Raw genomic sequence first — 10,667 nt, forward strand, 5'->3', positions numbered from 1 at the left:
TATTGGTTGGCATCAAAGGAAGATTTAAAAAAACTGGAGGAGAAGTTGGAAATTCATGAACAAATAATTAACAACACACTAATAAAATGGAAGCACAAAAATGAACAAATAGAAAAGGTAAAAGAGGAACAGTCAGAGGTAAATAAGGAATTAATGCAGCAGATGAATTTCCAAAAGGGTCAAATTGGTGAAATTCACAAAAAGCAAACAATATTAGAGGAGAGAGTGGTTTCAGTTCTTTCAAATGAGACTGCACAGTGTCAAGAGAAGGAAGTTGAAAGAGTTCATGGAAATGAGAAAAAGGTAGAAATAGGAAGCCAAGCAGTGCTATGAATAAACAAACTTTAGAGCAATGGTCAATCTGGTAATGAATAGTAAATTGAAGCAGGAATTGGGAGCTTTTACTGGACAAACAACTATAATTAGTAAAAATTACCCACAGATTGAGTTCATTAACAGTTATAAATTCAGCAAATTTTATCGCAGAGAAAAACTGCATCCTGTAGCTTTTATTAGTAATTTTTGCTGCCTGTTACCTGCAAGTTGGAATGATAAAATGAAATCTGCATACCTGGTGAATCAGATGGAAGATAAAGCCTATAATTGGGGTACAAGGCTTGAATATGAATTTGAGAAAATGTTTCGGGATAAATATTGGTCACAAAGCAAACAAGATGCTATGCTAATATCTATTTGCAACCAATCTATAACAGGAGATCTGATGGGACATATGCTGAATTTTTAGAAAAAGAACTTGGAATTAACCAGTATATAAGTACTATGTATGACAACTACTCAATGGCAGCAAACAGAGCTGGCTCCTGGCTACCCAGAGGCTGTTGTTTGGTGAGCTTTGCCCAGATCAAGGTCGGCATTCACTGGAGACTGAGGGGAAACTGCGGCCAACACCCTGGACAGCTGAGCAAAGTATAGGTGCTAGTTGTGTAACCACTACCATCAGACACATGCATGAGCATGACGTCGGCACTGGTGATACCTTGTTATGAAGCATAAAAGTAATAACAAGCTGAAATAAGAGTGAACATCAGTATGTGTGCATAGAGATGTTAGGACCATGTGCCGTGCCTTGTACTAGAGACAATAAACCTTTCAGTTCCACGAAGTCAGTGTCTCCTTTCGAAACCTTTCCATATCTATTAGCGCTAACTGAGCATGATGATTTTTAATGGCAAGTGTGGTGATTTTGGGCAATGGCCTTGCCGCAGTGGATACACCGGTTCCCGTGAGATCATCGAAGTTAAGTGCTGTCGGGCATGGTCGGCACTTGGATGGGTGACCATCCAGGCTGCCATGGGCTGTTGCCATTTTTCAGGGTGCACTCAGCCCCATGATGCCAACTGAGGAGCTACTCGACCGAATAGTAGCGGCTTTGGTCAAGAATACCATCTTATGACCGACCGAGGATGACACAGCGTTCGGATGGTCTCGGTAGGCCACTCGTGGCCTGAAGACGGAAGGTGGAGTGTGGTGATTTTGACAGGGTGTGTACCAGCAGGCACACAGTCCCATTTGTAGTCTTCAACTGCATGTCTCTTGGTCATAATATCCCAACTGTGAGCTGTGCAGCACTAACATTGGTCCAATTGCCATGGTTATATCTACACTCACAAGTTTTAATCTAATTATCTGTATTATTAATTTTTGTCATGATTCACATCTTCATCAGATTTTAATGATTTTCTTTAAAATATCACAGTATTTTTTGTACTGTGCATGAAATGTCAGATCTTGACTTATTCTGTTCTTTGTATAATGTTCCCTCTTCCTCTTACATGAGATCTTATTTCCTTTAGTTATCTATGACTTAGTCTTTTAGGAAAGCTACTTCCAAATATTGACAAAAATTTAGTATAGAATAAATTGAACTTGTTTTAGCATCTTTTTCTATATATATATACCTCATCCTATACCACCTCTTTTTAACTTACTCTTAAAACATTGTATCCTGTTCTCATTAATAAGCCTCACTGCTTTGTATGAACCTGCCTCAGGACTGTAAGATGTTGTATTGTTTATTTCCATTAATTGTGAGACATGATCAGATAGTCCATTAAGATACGGGTACACAATAACTCTTTCAGTCTGAGCACTGTTTATAAAAATGTTATCAGTCCATATCTTACTATCTTACTGCACATGAATCGGAAAACTGACTACTCAAATTTGATTTAAACAACCAAATAATAACTCCAGTTCATTTTTCCTGTCCATATATTTTAAGAAATGTACACTGAAATATAGCTGAAAGTTTGCTATACGAGATCTACCATAGAAGTATTATGAAGTAACAACTCACAAGCACATGCTTCTAGGTTCTGATCTACACAAAAACTATTTGTTTCTGTTGTACCAGATCAATTAACACTTGCCAGTACAGTAGTGGGTTTGTACCCTTACTCCTCGAGGGGCCAAGATGAAACTACAACACATAAAATATTAGATCACTTCATTATAACATGAACAAGATGAAATACTTAAGTTGTTACCATCCACGTCCACAGGAATGTCATGCATATTTATTCCTGTGACTGAATATCAGTAAATTACTTGATACAGAACAAGATATTAGTTTCTTCTCACACAGTAATGTGGTCTGTTCTCAAGCATTTGTTACAGTGCTGGCTCCATAGAGTGACAATGTTGTTGTCTTTGGTGTTGCTTGCTGAGTGGAGGCTGAGCACCACTTGACTCAGATGTAAGTAAGTATGCTGATGCAGCGGCACATAGAAACTCTTCTGGGGATATCTGCACAACCGTGTCTCATTCATAATTGCTTCTGGCAGTGACTATGTTTACTTGTAGTTCCATCATGAGGTGCCTTGGTACTTTGATTTTCAGTTGACACCACATTTTCAATATTTTTGTCTTTGTTTCCAACTTTCACATATGTTGCAACTTTTCCTTTTCCCACATTAACTATATACAATAATGATGGTAGTCTATAATCCTTGATATTTGACTTCTCTGCCCCTATGGTTACATGGTCTTCAGAGGTGCACAGAATTTTCCACATCTTTTAGTCATACGAGAAGCTCATCTACTTGCTTTTCAACACCCAAATGTACTGATGAAATAAATTAATATTATTTTTTTTGGAAACTGTTATATATGTTATGGTCATGTTCTGCTCTAATTTCTCTCAGTACTGTCTGTCTGTAAGCTGACTCTAAGCCAAAAAATGTGCCTCTCTGACTCCAGGGAACACAGAGATTTTTTCTTGTGTGCCTGTGGTTCCTCTTACACTTTCTGCAGGACGCTCAGCTAATCTGCCCTTCCCCCTTCTATTCAGGTGCAAGCCCATGCTATGTGTAACACCATCTCCTAACTGCAGCAACAGGTGCAGGACATATATGAAATTTTGTTTCAATCAAAAGCAATCCAGTCAGCTCTTGGGCCACTCACGGAGCTGTAAAATCTCGATAAACCTGACATGAGTGTGTGCTTTGCTGCTCCTATTTCCTCCAGGTTACATCAACATTATACTATAAGTTGCTGGCTGGCTGTTTCCTGCTGCTCCTCCTACTATAGGTAACTGTCCTCTCCAACAAAATCTCTGCACAATGCCCCTATGTTCTCTGTGACATGGCTAAACTTCCACAAGGTTTCATGATGCTCATGACCTGGTAGTCTACATCTAGCTTTTCCTGTAGTATTTGACCTTCATCCCTCCTGTGACTGCTACTTAGCAGCAGGACTTTTCAATTTCTACTTGACTTTTCTACCAATCTAGCCTACTCATTCCTACAAATTTGGTACATTTTACTTTGCTCGAAAATTTGTTGAGACTCTTCTGTTTCACATAGCAAGTCAAAGTGGTTGCTAACCAGAATTTGTAATGTGATTTCTGAGGTTTTCTCATTTTACCTATTACTTGTCGCCTGTTCCCACCTCCCAGTGTCTCTTTCCTCCTTCAACTTATCTAATTCAAAATACGCCATTTCTAATTCTACCTGAAGGGCACAAATCTTTCTCCCCTGCCACAAACTTTTCTAGTCTCAGTGGCATAATTTCTAATTCCATGGAATAGCCTCATCTGACATTTTACTGGTTTCCCTGCTACAATCACCCACAGGAAGCATTACCCCAAGGTCTTGAGATGTTTCTTCCGTACTAATTATGGCAACATCCACATTTGTCACATAAGACACTACTTTTACAGTAAACTAAGAAGCTCTACCATGCACTTAAATTGTAATAAAGTAATAATTAGTGGAAACTTATCTTTCTGTGAGTTGAGCAGCAGAGTTCTTTGAGGCAGCTGGACATAAAAACATGAGAATATAAACCACACAATGTTGTTTGTTGAATGTAAACTTTAAATCTCAGAATCTGAAGAAGGAAGGAAAATTGAGAAAAGCATGATACTGTGGCATCGATAGGTCATATCGACCATGAACAACATGATCTTTGACTGAGATTGGACATTCGAGCCGCCATGTTATTCTAGCAGTCTGCATTTATGTCTCTTGCTGTGAACATGTGTATGACTATTGTGGAAATATATATTTATGTGTAGATATTTGTGGGACAGTTCATTCAGTATACCTCTACATGCATCCTGTTCACATACTGGTGACCCCAAAATTTGCACGTCTTCCTCGACTACCATGCCGGGTGTTGTAGCATCAACAGGTTATGTGCACACCGCCATGGCCGCCTCACCCAATGCTTTGTTCGAAGATTTGGAAGCTCAACAACAATAGCTGGACCTCTTCATTCCTTCACCAATGACCGGTTCTACTTTAATTCACAGTGATTCGCAATCTCCAGACACGTTAACTTCAAACTTTGTTGCTCTACAGTGGTCGAGTGCTACACCACTAACACAAACAATGGACTCAGGTTTCGCGTTGCTGGACTGTGCCTGCCAACGTGCAAAGTTTGAAGTGAACAACATTCAGAACTGTGTACCTACCGATTGATCATATAATGCTAAAGCGATCTACATTCGCACACATACTTTGACTCTCAATGGGCCGCAATGACAGTTACTGTGGTGCCATGTGCAGTGCTGCCATTACCACAAAATGCACATGGCCACAATCAATGATGACCTGGTCCAGTTTTGCCTGATTTGTAAAGTAATGACGGACATTTTAGTGTGCACAATTCTCCATACTCACCCCCCAGACCAGTCGCTCAAGTTTTCAACCACGTCGGTTTAAGTGTATCATTCAGTGTTTCGCCTTCCAATAGCCTTCCAATAATGTCTTAGTGACTTTCTGCAAGTTCCATCAGTCATTTATAGTCTGACGTCATGGGGCGTGTCTTCAATGTGTGCAGAGAACTGAAACTTTTATCATACGAGTTACCAACCCACCAACTGACCTCCTCCTTCCCCCCCCCTCCCCCCCACCCCCCTGGCACTCGCGGGGGGCCCAGTTCCAACTGCTCAGCTGCTCGTCCCTCCCACAGCACTACCTGTGCCCGCCACACTGCCCTTCCATGTTATTTCTGAGGTAGGTCGATTCAAATCAATGCCTGTAGCCTACGGCCCAGTTCACAGGACCCAAACTCCTACCGCACAGCCCCCGTTCCCACGGTACCGACTGTGTCAGCAGCGTGGTCTTTTTGCGACACATCAAGGACAATACAACCTGCGGTTGCTATGGATGTTTTTGCCAGAAACACACCCGCACCTACCACGCCGGCCTGCTGTATGGGCTCTCCCATCATGGACCAGACGGTTTTCCAAGAGACACCAAAGCTGCCTTCGTCCCCAACTCCTAGTCATCTGCCAAAGCTGCCACCTTTATACGAGGACAACCCAGTATCTTGGTTTGTGCTTGTTGAGCATCTTTTTGAGTTGCATCACATGTCCGATGACAACTCTGAATTCCTGTGTCTCGTCACGCACCTCCATGATCATTCAGACTTAACTTGCAATCTACTCCTCTCACCACCACCCCCACCAAAATATGAGTTCACAAAGAAGATGATCATTGAACAACTCACTTCATCACCACAAGAATTAATCATCAAGATCTTGTACTTGGAACACCAGAGGGATCAAACCCCATCACAACTCTGGCACCACCTTCGGTTACTTGTGAGTGAGCATACCATGCCAGACATCACTCTGTGTGCAGTGTGGTCTGCCAAGCTGCCTACTGATCTACAGTTCCACCTTCTACCACAGTTCTTCGAGTCAATCGGCTCTCATCTCCACATCATAGACCAACTGTATTCATTGCTATGACAATGCCAGCCAGCTCACCACTCACTGCAAGTTGGCACAATTCTCTGTGTTTTCCATGGACATTCTACATTGCCAACATTGATGAACCAATTATCAGTATGGATTTTTTGTCCCATTACAAACTCTCTCTGAAAGTACACTCCAGGACATTGAAATAAGAACACCGTGAATTCATTGTCCCAGGAAGGGGAAACTTTATTGACACATTCCTGGGGTCAGATACATCACATGATCACACTGACAGAACCACAGGCACATAGACACAGGCAACAGAGCATGCACAATGTCGGCACTAGTACAGTGTATATCCACCTTTCGCAGCAATGCAGGCTGCTATTCTCCCATGGAGACGATCGTAGAGATGCTGGATGTAGTCCTGTGGAACGGCTTGCCATGCCATTTCCACCTGGCGCCTCAGTTGGACCAGCGTTCGTGCTGGACGTGCAGACCGCGTGAGACGACGCTTCATCCAGTCCCAAACATGCTCAATGGGGGACAGATCCGGAGATCTTGCTGGCCAGGGTAGTTGACTTACACCTTCTAGAGCACGTTGGGTGGCACGGGATACATGCGGACGTGCATTGTCCTGTTGGAACAGCAAGTTCCCTTGCCGGTCTAGGAATGGTAGAACGATGGGTTCGATGACGGTTTGGATGTACCGTGCACTATTCAGTGTCCCCTCGACGATCACCAGTGGTGTACGGCCAGTGTAGGAGATCGCTCCCCACACCATGATGCCGGGTGTTGGCCCTGTGTGCCTCGGTCGTATGCAGTCCTGATTGTGGCGCTCACCTGCACGGCGCCAAACACGCATACGACCATCATTGGCACCAAGGCAGAAGCGACTCTCATCGCTGAAGACGACACGTCTCCATTCGTCCCTCCATTCACGCCTGTCGCGACACCACAGGAGGCGGGCTGCACGATGTTGGGGCGTGAGCGGAAGACGGCCTAACAGTGTGCGGGACCGTAGTCCAGCTTCATGGAGACAGTTGCGAATGGTCCTCGCCGATACCCCAGGAGCAACAGTGTCCCTAATTTGCTGGGAAGTGGCGGTGCGGTCCCCTACGGCACTGCGTAGGATCCTACGGTCTTGGCGTGCATCCGTGCGTCGCTGCGGTCCGGTCCCAGGTCGACGGGCACGTGCACCTTCCGCCGACCACTGGCGACAACATCGATGTACTGTGGAGACCTCACGCCCCACGTGTTGAGCAATTCGGCGGTACGTCCACCCGGCCTCCCGCATGCCCACTATACACCCTCGCTCAAAGTCCATCAACTGCACATACGGTTCACGTCCACGCTGTCGCGGCATGCTACCAGTGTTAAAGACTGCGATGGAGCTCCGTATGCCACGGCAAACTGGCTGACACTGACGGCGGCGGTGCAAAAATGCTGCGCAGCTAGCGCGATTCGACGGCCAACACCGCGGTTCCTGGTGTGTCTGCTGTGCCGTGCGTGTGATCATTGCTTGTACAGCCCTCTCGCAGTGTCCGGAGCAAGTATGGTGGGTCTGACACACCGGTGTCAATGTGTTCTTTTTTCCATTTCCAGGAGTGTAGTTCAGGGCTCAGTGCTACACCATCCCACTAACACTCAGATACTGTGCTCCCCCACTTATGTTCCCTGCTCTGCTCCCCTCATGACATGTGAGTTAGTACGCGGGTGCTCCGCCCTTGCGGGCAACACTGTGACCTGTGTAACTAATCTACTGTTAGAATATGACCCGGCAGCACAACTCCGCTGGGACAATGACGAGCTGAAACAATGCATCGCACACACCTACAGTGAGCTTGTCGCGGCTCATAACTCACTGCTAAAACTGCAGTCCTCAGTTCTGCCACCTAATCGAGCTTCTCCATACAACACCAGCTTGGAAGCTCATTAGGTTAGTCCAAACACATTAATCGCATGTGACAATTCATGTCTGGTAGACTCCGCACTGCCGATGCGCTTGCCATGTTCAGTGCCTTGTGTTTCAAACAGTGCTTCTAATGACAGTCGTGCACGCAATGCGACCACGCACACCGCACAAGCAGCCGCCCCACCTGTTAATAAACATGTCCAAAAGAACAGATGCCATCTGCATATAGTTAAGGCTCACCAGCCATTTGACCATCTTCTTCTGTGCAGATGTACAAACAGTGCCCAAACTGTTACAGGAATCGTCAGTAAAGCTGTGAATAATGAGTATAATGGGCAGGGGCACTATGAATATAGTGCAGGACAATAAGTTGAGAATGTGGGTCTCACGGGAGGCGTGCCAGAGATAAGTCCCTGAAGTCGCACTATCCTCTGTGTTCTCATTGGCTCAGATGGATAGAGCATCTGCAATGTAAGCCAGAGATCCTGGGTTCAAGTCCAGGTCAGGGCACACATTTTCAACTGTCCCCGTTGACTTATATCAACGCCTGTATGCAGCTAAGGGTATTCATTTCATTGTAACATCATAGACTTATCCAACCTGGCAGCCCTGCAAGCCTCCAACAAGGAATCTCAAGCTCTCTTCGCGGACCCTCAAACATCCCTTGTGTTTACCAAAGCTAAATTCACCAGTGTTGTGGACGAGGTGTGGTGCAATTCTTCTACTGGTACCTTACGCCCATTGCTTCCCCCACCCCCACCCCCCCTACCCACCCACCCCCTGCGTCAGCAGGCCTTAAATGTGCTGCATAACCACGCTCACCCTGGTGTCCACGCCACTACACAGATCGTCTCTGAGCGTTTCATATAAAATGGGACTGTCAGGCCTGGGCACACAGCTGCGTCCCCTGTCAAAGCAACAAAATCGGCTGCTACACCACCCTATCATTGGGCAGGTTCAACATTTCCCCAGGATGATTTTGCCATGTACACATCAATCTTATCGGTCCTCTTCCACACATTCTATCCACAATCGACCACATGTCCCGCTGGGTAGAGGCAGTTCCTTTACCTAACATCACAGCCGAGACCATGGCCAAGGGTTTCATCTACTCAGGGATTGCTAGGTTCAGTTTCAGTTGCCCGACCACCATCACCATCGTCCAGGGTCAGCAGTTTGAGGCTTCCCTGTTCACCATTTTATGTAACATCTGTGGCATAAAGAAAATTCATACCACAGTCTACCAACCACAAAGCAACAGGTTGGTAGAATGGTGGCACTGCACTCTGAAAACGGCCCTCAGGTGCCACGAGTGCCTCTGGTCCATAGCCCTTCCATGTGTGCTCCTTGGCCTCCGCTCAACTTTCAAGCCCAACTTACAGGGAACTATCTCAGAATTTGCTTTCAGGGAGAACCTCGTCCGATCAAGGGAACTCATTGAGCCACAGGTACCCAAAGATTTCCCCCCCCCCCCCCCCTTACTTGGATTTCATAAGTCGCATGTGCACTCACTTCAAACATGTGCACCTGCACCCACCTATCAGCCACTACCCGCCGGACACTTACGTGCCACCCACTCTCAACACTTGCTCCCATGTGATGCTGAGAGATGATTTGGTCTGACAACCTCTGCAACCACCTTACCTCGGCCCCTTTAAATTCCTCCAGTGGGGTGATGCAACTTTTGGCATCATTGTCAAAGACTCTCCCCAAACTGTTTCATTACACTGACCCCAATGACCCCCTGCTGGCTAAGTCAGATTATTCTAACGGCTCTCCCGCTAGTCTCTCTCCCACCATCGAGTCCGACAATGTTTCTCCTCAGGCCACCGAGCCAATTTTTTCACCCAATGCATCCCTGTCACTATTTGTGGGTTTCTTGGATACGTCAGCCTCCATCCAGTGTGCGGGTTTCGCTGCTACCTCACCAACTACAGAGATACCCCCTCCCATGGTCACCCTTCTCTGCAACATACCCCCACACTGTGTGGACGACATTTCAATTGTAACTCTTGATGACCGAGTTCTCATTCTACTCACAGACACCGCGACCTTGCCACCCAATGACCAGCTAAACTTAAGTGTTGTGCATAGCCTCACCGTCCCTTGTGAGTGCGACCCGCCCTGGTCGAGGCGGAGGTCCTGGTCTTGCGCCTACCGTCTTGTGCAACAACCAACAGCGTCAATGCCCACACTGTCTCCAGCCAAGACTCACCTGAGGTACTCCGTATTGCAGGAGGGGGGGAGGGGGGGGGCTGTGTGGCGTCAATAGGTCATATCGACTATGAACAACATGATCTTTGACTGAGATTGGACATTTGAGCTGCCATGTTATTCTAGCAGTCTGCATTTATGTTTCTTCCTGTGTATATGTGTACGACTACAGTGGAAATATACATTTATGAGTAGATATTTGTGGGACAGTTCGTTCAGTATACCTCTACGCACATCCCGTTCCCATAATACTTTTAACAACAATCAAAAGTGAGCATGTAACAGGGTTAACAATAGTTCTTGAACTACCCTTTTCATCAGATTTTACATCCATACGGTTTTTTACTGTTTCCTAACTACACAGAGTTC

At 45.7% G+C, this 10,667-nt stretch overlaps 1 pseudogene; it reads left to right on the plus strand.

Moving 5' to 3' along the window:
• The first annotated feature begins 1,207 nt into the window (after positions 1–1,207).
• LOC126249921 (5S ribosomal RNA) lies at positions 1,208–1,325 on the plus strand (annotated as a pseudogene).
• The last annotated feature ends 9,342 nt before the right edge of the window (positions 1,326–10,667 follow it).

The sequence above is a fragment of the Schistocerca nitens genome, chromosome 3 (assembly GCF_023898315.1).
Source record: "Schistocerca nitens isolate TAMUIC-IGC-003100 chromosome 3, iqSchNite1.1, whole genome shotgun sequence".
Classification (NCBI taxonomy): domain Eukaryota; kingdom Metazoa; phylum Arthropoda; class Insecta; order Orthoptera; family Acrididae; genus Schistocerca; species Schistocerca nitens.